Genomic DNA, 13,803 nt, shown 5'->3' on the forward strand with positions numbered 1-13,803 from the left:
AATCATGAAAATATGGGTATTCACAGTAAACCAAAATTTGGTACAAAAATGTGAAACATTAAATAAAATTCTTTCTTATTTCTAGAGAGTTCTAGAGACTGAACAGTATTTTTTAAATTTGTATTTTAATTTTTGTTTCACAATAATGCATTTTGTATGCCTATAAAAAATTAATTGACAATGTAATGTTAGTTGATAGTTAAGAAATATACTCACCAAGTGATGGCAGGAGAACACACACACAAAGAGGTTTAACTTTTACAAGCTTTTAGAGCAAGTGGCTCCTTCTTCTGGGAGAAGAGTTGAAGGGAAAAGAAGAGAGGTGAAGGAAAAAGATTGGAGAGGTCTAGGGAAAGGGCTACAGTTCAGAAAGTCACACAGAATCTTTAATAAAGAAGACCTCCAGTTTTTATTGCATATTATGCCTGATTTGTCTCAAATCTTTTTTCTGTACTATGCCAGATGGCACTGCAATCGGTAAAATTAGAACAGCTTCATTTTTGATAGGAACTCTTTACTTTCATTGCATGTAATGGGCCACATAAAAAATAAATCCTCAAAAATGAACTTTTATGTAACATCATGTTTTAAAATGGGCATTTCAATGGCTATTGCTTTACCCGATGTGCGCAATATAGAGGTTGTTAAACTTTGAACTTGTAGAGGCCTTGGAGGTCTCATGTTTTTACTGTATGAACCTCCTTCAGCACACTATATTATGTGATGAGCACATTAAGAAAAGTGCATTGCAATAATACCTGCAGTGTTGCAAGCAACTGTGATGAACGTCTGCAGGTTTCTTTAGGAAAGAAAGCACACACACATATTGATATAAGCAACCACATCTCATGCACACATACTGCTGGTGGTAGCAGTCATGCGTGCATGAGGTGTGCTTGCTTGTGTGAATGTGTGTGTGTTTCCTTTGCTGAAGAAGGCCTTGGGCAAAAGCTATAATATGTAACAGTCTTTTTGGCATGACTGTCTTGAATTCAGTATATCATCTTTATAGTGAGCAGCAATCTATTCTTTCCTAATACTTTCCAATGTGGAATTTCTATTATTCAACATATCATCTGATGTTAATGATTCACTTTTGTGAACCTGACGATGTTCAGTCAGTTGAAGCAGGTTGTGTAAATAGAGCAGCTCAAGGTGTAACATTACATATTTCAAATACATGAAACACTTAATACACTAATTGAAGCTCCTATAGTAAAAACCGATTGATGTTTGTAACACCACACAGTGTGCAAATCCTCCTAGTACAGTCTTAAAGTTAGTTTCTGAGTCAGTGCATACAATTAAAATAGTGGGTTCTTTCTAAAAAAAGATGGAAGAACAGAGAAAGTGAAAAAATGTAGAAACTGAAGAAGGCAAAAGGAGGTACAGGAAGCTGAATAACGAATTAAGAAGAGAAACTGAAGAAGCAAGGGAAAAATGGATGAAACAAGAATGCAATGAAATAGAGTAAATGGAAAAAGAGGAAAAGTATGAAATGATATATAGACTGGCTAGTGAGATAGTTTTTGAACATTTAAGGAAGAGGAATAACATGGAAATAGAAAGATCGGATGGTACTCTAGCAGAAGAACCACAGGAGGTTTTGAACACGTGGCAAGAATATATTGAATTTCTCTATAAGGAGGATGAAATACAAAGAGAAATTAAGATTGAAGAGAAGCAATATGTGCCGGAAGATGGAAAGGGATTCACCATCTTGAAAGCAGAAGTAGAAAAGGCGCTGAAGGAGATGAAGAATAGGAAGGCATATGGAATTGATGATTTACCAGCAGAACTGTTGAAGAGTCTGGGAAACAAGGCAAGAAAAGAAATAATCTACCTCTGAATGAGATATATGACAAAGGGGAACGGCCTGAGGACTTCTTTGCAACAGTTTTGATACCAATAGAGAAAAAGATAAACACTAAAAAATGTGAAGAGCATCGGACCATCAGTCTAATTTCTCATGCAGCTAAAGTGTTGCTGAGAGTGTTGAATAGAAGGCTATATGGCAAGCTGGATAGAGGGATTGCAGAGGATCAGAGGAAAAGAAACAAGAGATGCTATTGGCCTTTTAAAAACTATTGGGGAAAATTATGGAAAAATGTAGAGAAATCTTTGCTGGTTTTATAGATTTAGAAATGGCTTTTGACAGGGTTCAGTGGAACAAGCTGATGGATATTTTGAAGAGGAAAAGATTGGATTGGAAAGAGAGACAACTGATACAAAATCTATATTGACACCAGAACGTAAGGATAAGGACTGGAAATGAAATGTAAGAAGGAAGCAGCATTGGACGAGGTGTTAGACAAGGTTGTTGCCTTTCCCCACTATTGTTTAATGCATACCTTGAAGTGATTATTGTTAAAGGCATAGATGGGAAAAGAGGATTATGTATTGGTGGAAAGAAAATAGAATTATAAAGATTTGCTGATAACATGGTATTAGTGGCAGAAAGTGAGTGGACAGTGAATAACAAGCTGAAAGATCTGAAAGAAGCTTGTGTGGAATATGGGATGCAAATAAACACAGCAAAAACAAAAGAGTATGGTCATCAGTACAAGACACAGAATATCCAATATTAAAATAGGGCAAGCTAATGTTAACCAAGTAAGTGCATTTAAATATCTTGGAACAAAATAACTTAAGACCTGAGATGTCATCAGGAGGTGAAAACTCGAATTGCCATAGTGAAGGAGGCATTCAACAGAAAGAGGAGACTGTTATGTGGCAAATTAGATAAAGGTCTAAGGAAAAGGCTTGGCAAATGTTTTGTCTAGAGTGTGGTACTATATTGGGCAGAAACATGGACACTGAGATGAGAGAATGAAGAAAATGTTAGAAGCATTTGAGATTGTAATGTGAGGGAGAATGAAGAGGATAAGCTGGATGGAAAGAGTAAGTAATGAAAGAGTATTCGAAAGGGTTGGTGAGAGAAGATGTCTGTTGAAGGTTATAAGAGAAAGGAAAAAGAACTGACTGAGACATTCATTGAGAAGGGAGTGCTCGCTAGCAGATGTTTTGGAAGGACTGGTTTGTGGGAGCAGACTGAGAGGAAGAAGGAGATACAAGATAAATGTAAATGTCTTGTGACTAGGGCCTCCTGTCGGGTAGACTGTTCGCCAGGTGCAAGTCTTTCGATTTGGTGCCACTTTGGCGACTTGCGCATCAATGGGGATGAAATGATGATGATTAGGACAACACAACACCCAGTCCCTGAGCAGATAAAATCTCCGACCCAGCCAGGAATCGAACCCGGGTCCTTAGGATTGACATTCCGTCGCGCTGACCACTCAGCTACTGGGAGCGGACAGATACAAGATGATAGATGACATAAAGGGAAGAGGAAATTGTGCAGATCTGAAGAGGATGGCAGAAGACTGAACAGCCTGGAGAACTACCATGTGAACACCTGTCTTTTGTCAGAAAACTAATAATGATCTAAAAAAAAAATAAAGTTAAAGTTAACGTAATTTCATTGATTATTGTGTTGTGTAGTAGAGTAATGAAGACAAGTTTCAAAAGTTACTTAGCCTTTAGCATAAAAACATAATATGTAATAAAAAGTGATGGTTCCAGTTAAAGTGAAGTTCACCCTGTTTTCAGCAGTTGCTGTGCTGTCTAGGATGAAATTAATATGTTACCTTGTAACTGCCTTTGTGGCAAAAACTTTGATCGTAGGATATATATTTCTGGGTGTATTATTCTGCAGATGTTTCAGTTATCATAGCTGTATTAAAAATACTCAGGATAAAGTTCATTAGTGTAGTTAATTTATATATGTTGCTAATACTGAAAACAAGAAACAGTAAACAAAACAAAAAATATTCATAGAGCATTGGCTGTGCGTTTGGACCTGTGGAAATGCAGAGAATTTAAATCTCTTGGAAGTTAATTGAAAATTAGAAGAGATTACAGCCATTAGGTCACAATTGACCATGGTAGCAGCACAATTGTGTGTACACTATAGAAGCACAAGGAGTAAAGGTAGCAATAGTGTACACTCCAGTACTAGTAAGAGTCAAACATTGTGACATGCTATATATTTTCACTGAGTGAAGTGCTCATTTAGAAGAAGAATAGAAACAGACTGTACAATATTTCTCACATTAGCTATAGAGTATACTTTGTTTGCAGCAGTCCCTAAAGCTACCTGCCCTGAAAATGTTGCTATTGTCCAAATTGATGACTGTGGGTTCATTGTCAGTTGCTTTATTCACAGATGATAATGCTCACTGTTCGTGTTTATCTGTGCGGACTGATTTATATTTTCAGTTACCTCACAGTAACATTCCAACAGTAGTCATCACACACCTTTTTGGGATAATTCTCAGCTTTACAGGTATTCCGTCACAAAATCCAAAGCTAATATCAGAGCTACAAATGCAAACAGACCATGTGGGCTAGTCTTTTGTGTTTTTTACATAAGGTCGAGGTCCCAGATTCAGTTCCTCCTGCTGACCATACTGATTTCCATCGTGCTTCCCCCTCCTGGTGGAGTGGCTTAGTCTTGTGGAATCAACTGGAAAGCTACTGGGATATAAAAGCAAGAAATTGGCATGCAAGTCACTGAAGCAGCATTCAGTCAAAAGGCTTGCACCAGGCAATCTGGCACACACTGTTGTTGGAGAGCGAAGTGCTTTAAATATTATGACAATAGATCTTATTGTTTGCAAGATTCCAGACCTGTTCTATAGGATGTAGGTCATGATGGCAGTAGATAGGGAACCATTCTGTCGCATAATTTTGTCAGTGGAATAAAGAGGAGGTGGTTTTTGCTCCTTAATTAATGAAAAGTTTGACTTTCCTTGTCTCTACATATATTTGTTTTCTCTCCATTTCTTCATGACAGTTCAAAGTTTTGTTTTTATATTCATAGAGGAGAAATTACTGCTCGACATCATGTCGCTCCGTCTGTAATTTGACACCACTGACTTACCTTTTGCATGTCAACATGTGCTTGCACCTTACGTTGGCTTCTTTGTTGGCACTATCTCACTTTTCTTGTTCTCATTGTCAGTAAAATTAATGATATTAACCACAAATTGTCATGACTTTCCACAGAGGTATTTTCTGTGTTCACTTTTCACACTCACACTACAAGGTAACAACATGCACTGCGTTGATTTTGAATGTAAATGTACCTGTCAACACATGACCACAATAGTTCCTGCTACAGCTGATTTACCACCTTGCCTTGTTGAGTAATAATTGAACAATTTGGAGAATTAATGATAAAAAGGGCTATTTGTGAGCAAAGTGAGGTCTTATTTATATCCCTATTTTTATATTGTTTCCTTAACAAATTTATGCTAGCCTCCAACCCCACCCTTATCTAACTTAGCTGTTGCTCTTATCTAATTGCATCAGTATCATCACTACATTAAACAGTTACTGACCCCTTTCTCTCTCTCTCTCTCTCTCTCTCTCTCTCTTATTTATTTAGTTATTTATTTATTTTATTTGTTTGTTTATTTTTTAAATGACTCTGTAGCTGTCAACAAATGAAAAAATTCACAACAGCAAGCAGTTGTGGGGCCATTTAAAAAATTTCCAGTAACAGAGGCCCCATGTTGAAAAAAAATTATATCTTACTGTCCTTGATCAAAAAGAAAAAGTTTAAAAAAATGGAGAGGAGAATAGAACACAAACAAGATAAAAAAATAGATGCAATACAAATTATAGAGAAATGGAATGAAACAAAATGGATTAATAGTATGCTTTCAGGCATATAACCAAGTTATTGATTCCATTTCATGAACAATATTTCAATGAATGACTCAGTCGTCTTCTTTAGGTGCTGCAAAATGAGCAATTGGAGAGTCCAAGTAGTGACTACACAAATTGTGCATAAAAATCAGCAACCCAGTTGAATTCTAGAAAGTATGCCACTAATCAGTCATGCCAAGGAAACCTGAAAGGCCAAGCAAAGCAGGCATTTGTGACCATTTTTGTAACAAAATGTTACAGCATGTGTACCTGGCGAGCTACTGATGAACAGAAAAGAGAGAAGTGTTTGGGTGATAGAGAAGTATGAACTGATCTTCAGGAACAAAAACAAGCTATAACAGGATATGTGATACAACTCCTTAAATTTGGAGGTGTGTTTGTTGAAGTGAACAACAAGATTTTGCTGTAATTTTCTGGAATATGTTCTACAAATATAAGTGCAGATAATTTCTTGCTGACTTATAGAGCATTGCATGTAGTGCTTCATTATTGACATTTTTGTATAGAAGCTTTCAGAGATTATCTCGTACCATGATTTTCCTGAAATCGACTTTGATTAAATAGCTGCTGACAGCATTTAGGACCAGTAAGTAGCAGTTATTATACCTATTTTTCAGAAGGGTAGTTAAGTGCTTTGTGAGGGCTATGGAGGAATAGCATTACTGTTCCATTGCATTAAGATTTGTGAAAAGATAATTTTACAGAAAATTAGAAACAAGATAGACCCACAATTAAGAGAACAACAACAACAACGATTTCATCCTGGAAGAGCAGCTATTGATGCCATATGACAACTAGACAGATAGTAGAAAATAAATCAGAACCTGGAAAAGACATTGCAGTTGCATTTATAGATGTACAAAAGGCTTATGACTGTTAGAAGGGAAGAGAGATGGCGATGTCTGAATAGAAGGGAACTGTCAAAAAGAGTTCAGCTCACAATCAGAAACATATAACAAATGCCTGAATTATGTTATAACAGATACTAAAAAATCAGAACAATTTAGAACAGATAGAGTGATTTGACAAGGAAGCGTGCTCCATCAGTGATCTTCAGTACAGGGTTTATCAAAAAGCACTTTACAGCTTTGAAAATTCATAAAAACTTATTCATACGACTTACAGGCTTAGTCTTGGTGTCATCTTTAAGGAAAATAGATCAAGTTTTGACACTTTGGTAAGTCATCCAGGATGTACTTAATGTCAACTATCCACATAAGTGAATAGGCCAAGGTGCACCAATTGCATGGTTTCCATGTTCACTAGATGTGACACTTCTTGACTTTTTCTTTCAGGGAATCATAAATGGTACCTTGTTTGTTCACCTTGTACCAGCTTCTCAGTCATATCTCAAAGTTAGAATCTACTTTGCAATTAAACAAGTGACTCCTGACATGCTGCAGCGAGTTTGTCAAGAAATTAGCTTCACATGGAATTTTGCCACATAACTAGAAGCAGATGTCTTTTGCAAAGTGTGAGATCATAAAATTTTTAAGAAATTTTACAAATTTTGCTGAAAATGCAAAACTATTAACCTTTAAGCAAAACTGCAAGACAATCAAGGAAATTCTAAGCAGTCACATCATTTGGAGTTAATGACAGACATTCGATTCACGTTATGGCAATGAAATCTGAATATCAATGACAACCGATTCTATCCTACTTTTATATATATCGATATCTTATCTCATATTGGGTATTGCAAACTTAATTTCCTGTGCAAGGATGTAAGATGTTCAACAATGCCTGCTGCAGTCTATGATTGGCAGTATATTGCATGTTTATTAACATGATAGTGACAGTTTTTGCTCAAGAAAAAGAATTTTAATCTGAAGGATTTTACAAGTTTAACAAAACTAGAAAGATATTTATGTGTAAATACTGCAATGTGTGAATTGAGTGACAGGGAGAGGACATGAGTCTAAAACATATTAATTACAGTTCTTTCCATGAGTAGACAAGGATAAGGTATTAACAACAACAGGTAAGTTACTCTGACAGACATCAGTATAGTGGTAAAACGAGTGAAAACCGATGAAGAAGAATTCATTTTATCAACAACTCAAGCTTTCATCAAGGCTAGATGTCCACTGCAAAGTGTTGACTATACAAAACTCAGAGAGTGGATGAACAAATATGTACATGGTTTCTGTAATATTACATATTTTTGGAGGAGAAGAGTTATGAGTTTAACTTGGTGCTGGTGTGAAACTTCCTGGCAGATTAAAACTGTGTGCCTGACCGAGACTCGAACTCGGGACTGGTGCTGGTGTGATTACAGGACTATGGAGAAGCAATTTTGCTATTGTTACTAAAAATAGACATGCATGGTATTATGTAACAAAACGTAGCTTCATACTTGCCTAGAATTAACCATCTCACCCCAAAAACTGTTCTTACTTTTGTAGCATGTATGAAAGATCGGCTTTGTGAATCAGCTATATTCGGACTTTTCTGTGCTATAAACGATATTTAGGCTTGGGTAATGCATGCTGGATCCTCATTCATTTCAAAGGCAAAGAAATTAGTAATTTAATTCCTTAAATGGTGTTAAATAGTACTCTAATATAAGGTCTATTAACATTTTTAAGGGTCTGGAGACTTGCCCTCATATGGAAGACTGCAGGAAGGTTCTGTACCTCAAATCATCAAGAGCAATAGAAAAAAACTAAAAGAAGCTGTGAAAGATGAAAGTGTTTTAATACTTTTGAGGTGAAATGATGGACAGAAAAGGGCAGCGTGTGTTCATGGTTCTGCTAAAAGTACCTAGCTGTTTATGGGGGGAGTTGAAGTTACTGCAAATGCAAATGCTACAGAATGTTCACAAGCAATTATGAGTGTAATTCAGAAACTTGAAATAAATGTTGATTCTATACAGATACATCATTTAAAAAAGGCATGGTAAGAATGGAGTCAGCTGATGGTTGAAGACATAGATAAATTGAAACGCATCTTCATAACCCACGGCCTTGTAGGAATTTGAGGTTGTAAAGCCACTTTTGTTTGTTGGGACACTATCCACATCTCCTGCAATTGCATAAATGATCTTATTAAAGAATGGAAACGCCCAAGTTGTAATATCAACAATATTAGGAAAAGACTGTTACACATTATAACTTTTGGCCAAAGCCAGCCTCAGCGAAGAAAACACACACACACACACACATTCACACAGGCAAGCACACCTCATGCTCACTGGACCATTACCACCACCAGCTCTAATAGTAATGTGGGTGAATATGAATAGCAATTTGGAGTGATGTGGGAAAGGCGGAGTGATAGCGGGATACAGGTAGGGAAAGAGAAGAGTGCAGTCTGGTAGGGTGTACAGGGACTAAATATGATACCTGTGGTGAGGGGTTTGGATTGGGAGTGGCACAGGTATGGATTAGGATGTTGTGGAGGTTGGTTGGGCAATGGAACACCACTTCTACTTTTTGAAAGAAGGAAATGATATTGGGTAGGAAGTCTCTCATTTCAGGGTGTGGTAATAGATAATCAAAGCACTGATGAAGGAGGTGGTACAGTTTTTACAGTCTGAGGTGGTATTGGGTGACAAAGGGGGCACTCTTTTGTAGCTGGCTCTTGGTAGTGGTGGGAGGATTGGGGATGTGTGAGGAAATCACACATTTGCAGCTAGTTCTGAGGGATAGTGCCTGTCTGTGAAAGCCTTGTTGCCCTCACACCTGACCTCTCAATGCTGTGCCTGTTCATCTTCTCAGACCACCAACCAGTCCCTGCGCACCCCACCAGACAGTGCTCTCCTCTATCCCCCACCTGTGCCCTGCTATCCTTCCCCTTGCCCCACCCCCTCCAGATTGCTGTCATCTGATGGTCATATTCCGTTTGGGACTGCCAGTGGTATCTGTCGTGTGCATGAGGTGTGGTTACTTGTGTGAATTTGTTTGTGTTTTCTTTGCTGAAGAAGGCTTTGGCCAAAAGCTGCAATGTGTTACAGACTTTTTGTTGTTCCTGTCTGCAGCTCAGCAGTCATCTGCATGGTGAGTAGCAATGTATTCTGTTCCTAATATTGTTGATCTTATTAAAGCCAATACGTTTATTTGAATTTGAAAGAAAAATAAAGGTAATAATTATGATGTGAAGTTGATCACCATGTGGCACAACATGCAGATGCTTGATTTCAATGGCTGGTTCACAACCCATGGCATCTGGATTGTCCTGTACACCACCAGCTTTTAAGAACTGTGCAGATGGGAATTATCCTTACAACACATTCTCTGCTATCGAAATCATCCCAGCCTCAACCTACAGTAACCTACCATCCCCAAACCTTCCACCGAACAGTTTCTGTCTCCTTAGTCCCATCATCTCCTCCAAACTCATGTCCCTTCACCCTGTAGTGCATTGCTCACTGCCATTTCATCCACAAACCTTTCCCCTCTCTCCTCCTCACCTTTTCCATCCCACCCATTCTACTCCCCCCCCCCCCCCCCCCCCGCCAATCCCCCTCTGCCCTGCCCTCCCCCGCAGCCTCCAAATACTGCGTCTGGCAGCCTTGCCTTGGCAGCAAAATTGAGGATCGTAGAAATGTTTTAAGTAGAGTACTAGATAATTAATGAAAAGGAAAGGCAAATATGACCTATGTTCAAACATCTGATTCTTATTGTTATCTTTCATATTTGAGTTAGGTTTCTTAGAAAATATAAACACGCTTACTGATTTACATGGGGTGACATGTGTGAGGGTACAAAATTTTTACTGATTTAAATTTGGGATTTTTCCTCTAACCATTAGAAGTGTGAAGTGCTCTGTATCCTTATCAATTATAATGAAGCAAACATGCTTGTAATTAACATTGTTATAAAGGTTATACAGTTGAAATACTACGCAAGAGTGTTGTTTTTTTAGATGCAGGAAATTTTGTGCCCGTTCAAATATTTGCTTCGTGTTGTATTATTTTTTTTCCCGGTGTTCCTTGTGTGGCATGTGACTCTTGGAGTTTGGCAGCAGTCACCCTTACATCATAGCAAATACCAAAGGGAACCTTTGGAATATAAAATGACAAGACATTGTCATCAATGTGGAACAAGAAAATAAAGAATAACATCTCTGTTGAAAATAAGTATCCATTCAAAACAGACACCTGTAGTTGGAATCATAATAAATGTTCGTGATTGTATGGACTTGTTGACATTCATTTCACCATTAGGGACTGGAGATTGATTATTAAGTAATACACTAATAAGAAACACTTATCAAGAATTTTTATGGTTTTATTGTAGCAAGATTCTCTCCCATCTCCAACCACCACTCACACAAGGTGCAACTGACACAACAGTGTCACATGCCGTACACTGAACACTGGCATCAGCAAAGCTGGGTTCGCATGTTGCAGCCAGCTGGCTGGACACTGGCTCTCATGTCATGGGTCACATGACCTTCTCCGTAAGCAGTGGGAAGCATGGTTTTACACTGTGCTGAGAAATATATGTATGTGTGAATTAAAGTGTTAATGAGAGCTGAGCATCTTTGGGCCATCACCAGCCTGCAAACCTGCATCAATCCTCTACCATCTGCCTTCTTGAACTGTAGCCACCCCTCCACCCTCAGGATTGGCTGCAGTTGGCGTTACAGGGGTGGTGGAACCATCTTCAGTGGGCAGGAGACAGTTCATCATTCATACAGCATGATGCGTGGCCCACAACCTGCAGTGTCAACACAGTGTGGTGTGTAACAGAGCCATTGATTATTTTTGGTGTGTGTGACAGATGTGGGATCTAGGTGGGAATGTCACTCTAAATTAAAGATTATTTTGGTTAGGCCAGAGTACCAGACTGATATCTCTAAATTTCAGAGTAACTGCAGAGAGCAGTTCTTGGAGTGTAATCTGCTTGGGCATACAGCACTGTGCACAGAGATGGACTTGTTGGGAGACGATGCAGAGAGTCTACATGGTTAATGATAAGATGGAAAGTGTAATTTTTTGGTAATTTTCAGTCTATGAGTTGTTATGTGGTTTTACTGTCTTTATTGCATATGGAGGGAGGATAAAGGTTTTGCAATGGCATAAGCAGGAATAACTTTTATTGGCTGAGAAAGTAGCACAGCTGTCAGTGGATAATACTGAGCTGTGAGGGCAAGTTAGATTTAAGGATAAGCAAATAACATTGCTCCAAGAGCCAGACCATGAGGTGCATCCAGCTGCCACCAGGGTAATCATTTCCTTTTCAGAAAGTTTGTCTAAGGGTGTGGTAACATTCATGAAGGACCTGATGATGTCGACAGGTATAGGTTTTTGGTCTGGCAGTCAAGTGTTATGGGTGGCTAAATTACATCTAGTGGGAGAGGCAAAAACTTTTGTAAGATGTACAGAGGTGCTGAGGAATGCAGATATGTTGGAGCATTTGTGGCATGGTCTTCTGCAGATGAGCAAGAAACAGAATGGTACAAGTTTCTTTTGGGAGCAGTTGAGTGCTGTTACAAAGAGGCATGGAGAAGCATTAGAGGGCTCTGAGGATAGGATAATGAAGGTTATTGTGTATACATATGAACTGATGGGGATGGTAAAGGAAACCCAGTAAAGAGTGCTCAACACTTTCCTAAAAGGCTTAGCACTTGGTATGTCAAGAACAGTACTCACCAGTGGTTCAAAGGATCTCCATTCAACTGTTAGGTTAGCAATGGAATGTAAAGAGATTGATATGTCAACAAATGTATGTGATGGGTGTGGCATATTTTCCAGAAATGTAAGATGTTACAGATGTGGATGGATATATCATGTACAGAGGCAGTGCTGCCAGCCTCATTGGGACAAAGGTAACATGTATGAGCAGCAGAATTATGCTAATGGCAATAGGGGTGGACAAGAAGGAAATGAGCAGCTGTTACAAGCAAGAGGGAACCCAAAATCCACTGAAAGGTGTCCCACATGTGTGCAGAGGTGAAATGTGGAATAATAGATGTTGGATGCGGCAAGAAGCTTAAGTATTTGTTGGACTCAGGGAAACATGTTCATAAGCCAGTAGGGACCTAGTGAATCCAAGGTGATGGAATGCACCACTCTCTAGGCTGTGCGGGGTTGGAGATAATGATGTAAGAGCATTGCAGTCAATGGGGATTGATTTTCCAGCTGAAGGAGTTCAGTTTAAGCAATCTGTGGAAATAGTGTCACTTGTAAGCAAGAGTTACAGTACGATTCTGAAGTTGGACTTTTTGTATCAGCATCATGCCAAAGTTGACCTGTGGCAAAGTGTGGTGGAACTTATCATGAAAACATTCCAGGTAGGGTATGTCAGTATAGAGCTGTCATTAGGTATGTCTATTGTATTGGTTCAAATGGCTCTAAGCACTATAAGACTTAACATCGGAAGTCATCAGTCCCATAGACTTAGAACTACTTAAACCTAACTAACCTAAGGGCATCACATCCATGCCCGAGGCAGAATTCAAACCTGCGACCGCAGCAGCTGTGTGGTTCCGGACTGAAGTGCCTAGAGCCACTCAGCCACAGCAGCCAGTCTCTATTGTATTGGGCTATCCAATTAAGCTATGTACAAAAACACTAGTGCTTGATTTACATGATTGTGTTCCAGGTGGCAGCGGATCATTGCTTTGGAAAATTGTGAAGCCAGGCTTAACCTGTCAATATGTTATGTGTAAGAGGACTGTTGACAGGGCATGATGTGTGGGTACAGAAAGTTTTATAGTTGAGAGGAGTACTGTATGTTACAAGAGAGAGATGCCAGGAAGATAGTACCCCTGAATCGATAATTTTGGGGCCAAGGAGCTGAAGTTTGCACATTCTGGAGGAGAATGATTGGTGCACAGAGGGTGTAAAGCAGGGGCAGACACAACCCACCACTAAGACTGTATTATGTAAAAAGTTGGAGCATTAGAAGGGAGTACAGGGTGTGTGAACAGAGGAGCTCTGTTGGAGTTTGAAGACTTGAGTTTTCCTTGCAGTTTCTCACCAGTGTTATCCATTACACAGCATTGAACTGTGAAAGGTAATGAAGCACCAGTGTACTGGAAACCGTACTGGATAACTCAATCCTTGCAAGTGATTATAGAGGAGTTTATCAATGTGTCTTTGGCTGATGGTATAATAGA

The sequence above is a fragment of the Schistocerca serialis genome, chromosome 6 (assembly GCF_023864345.2).
Source record: "Schistocerca serialis cubense isolate TAMUIC-IGC-003099 chromosome 6, iqSchSeri2.2, whole genome shotgun sequence".
Classification (NCBI taxonomy): domain Eukaryota; kingdom Metazoa; phylum Arthropoda; class Insecta; order Orthoptera; family Acrididae; genus Schistocerca; species Schistocerca serialis.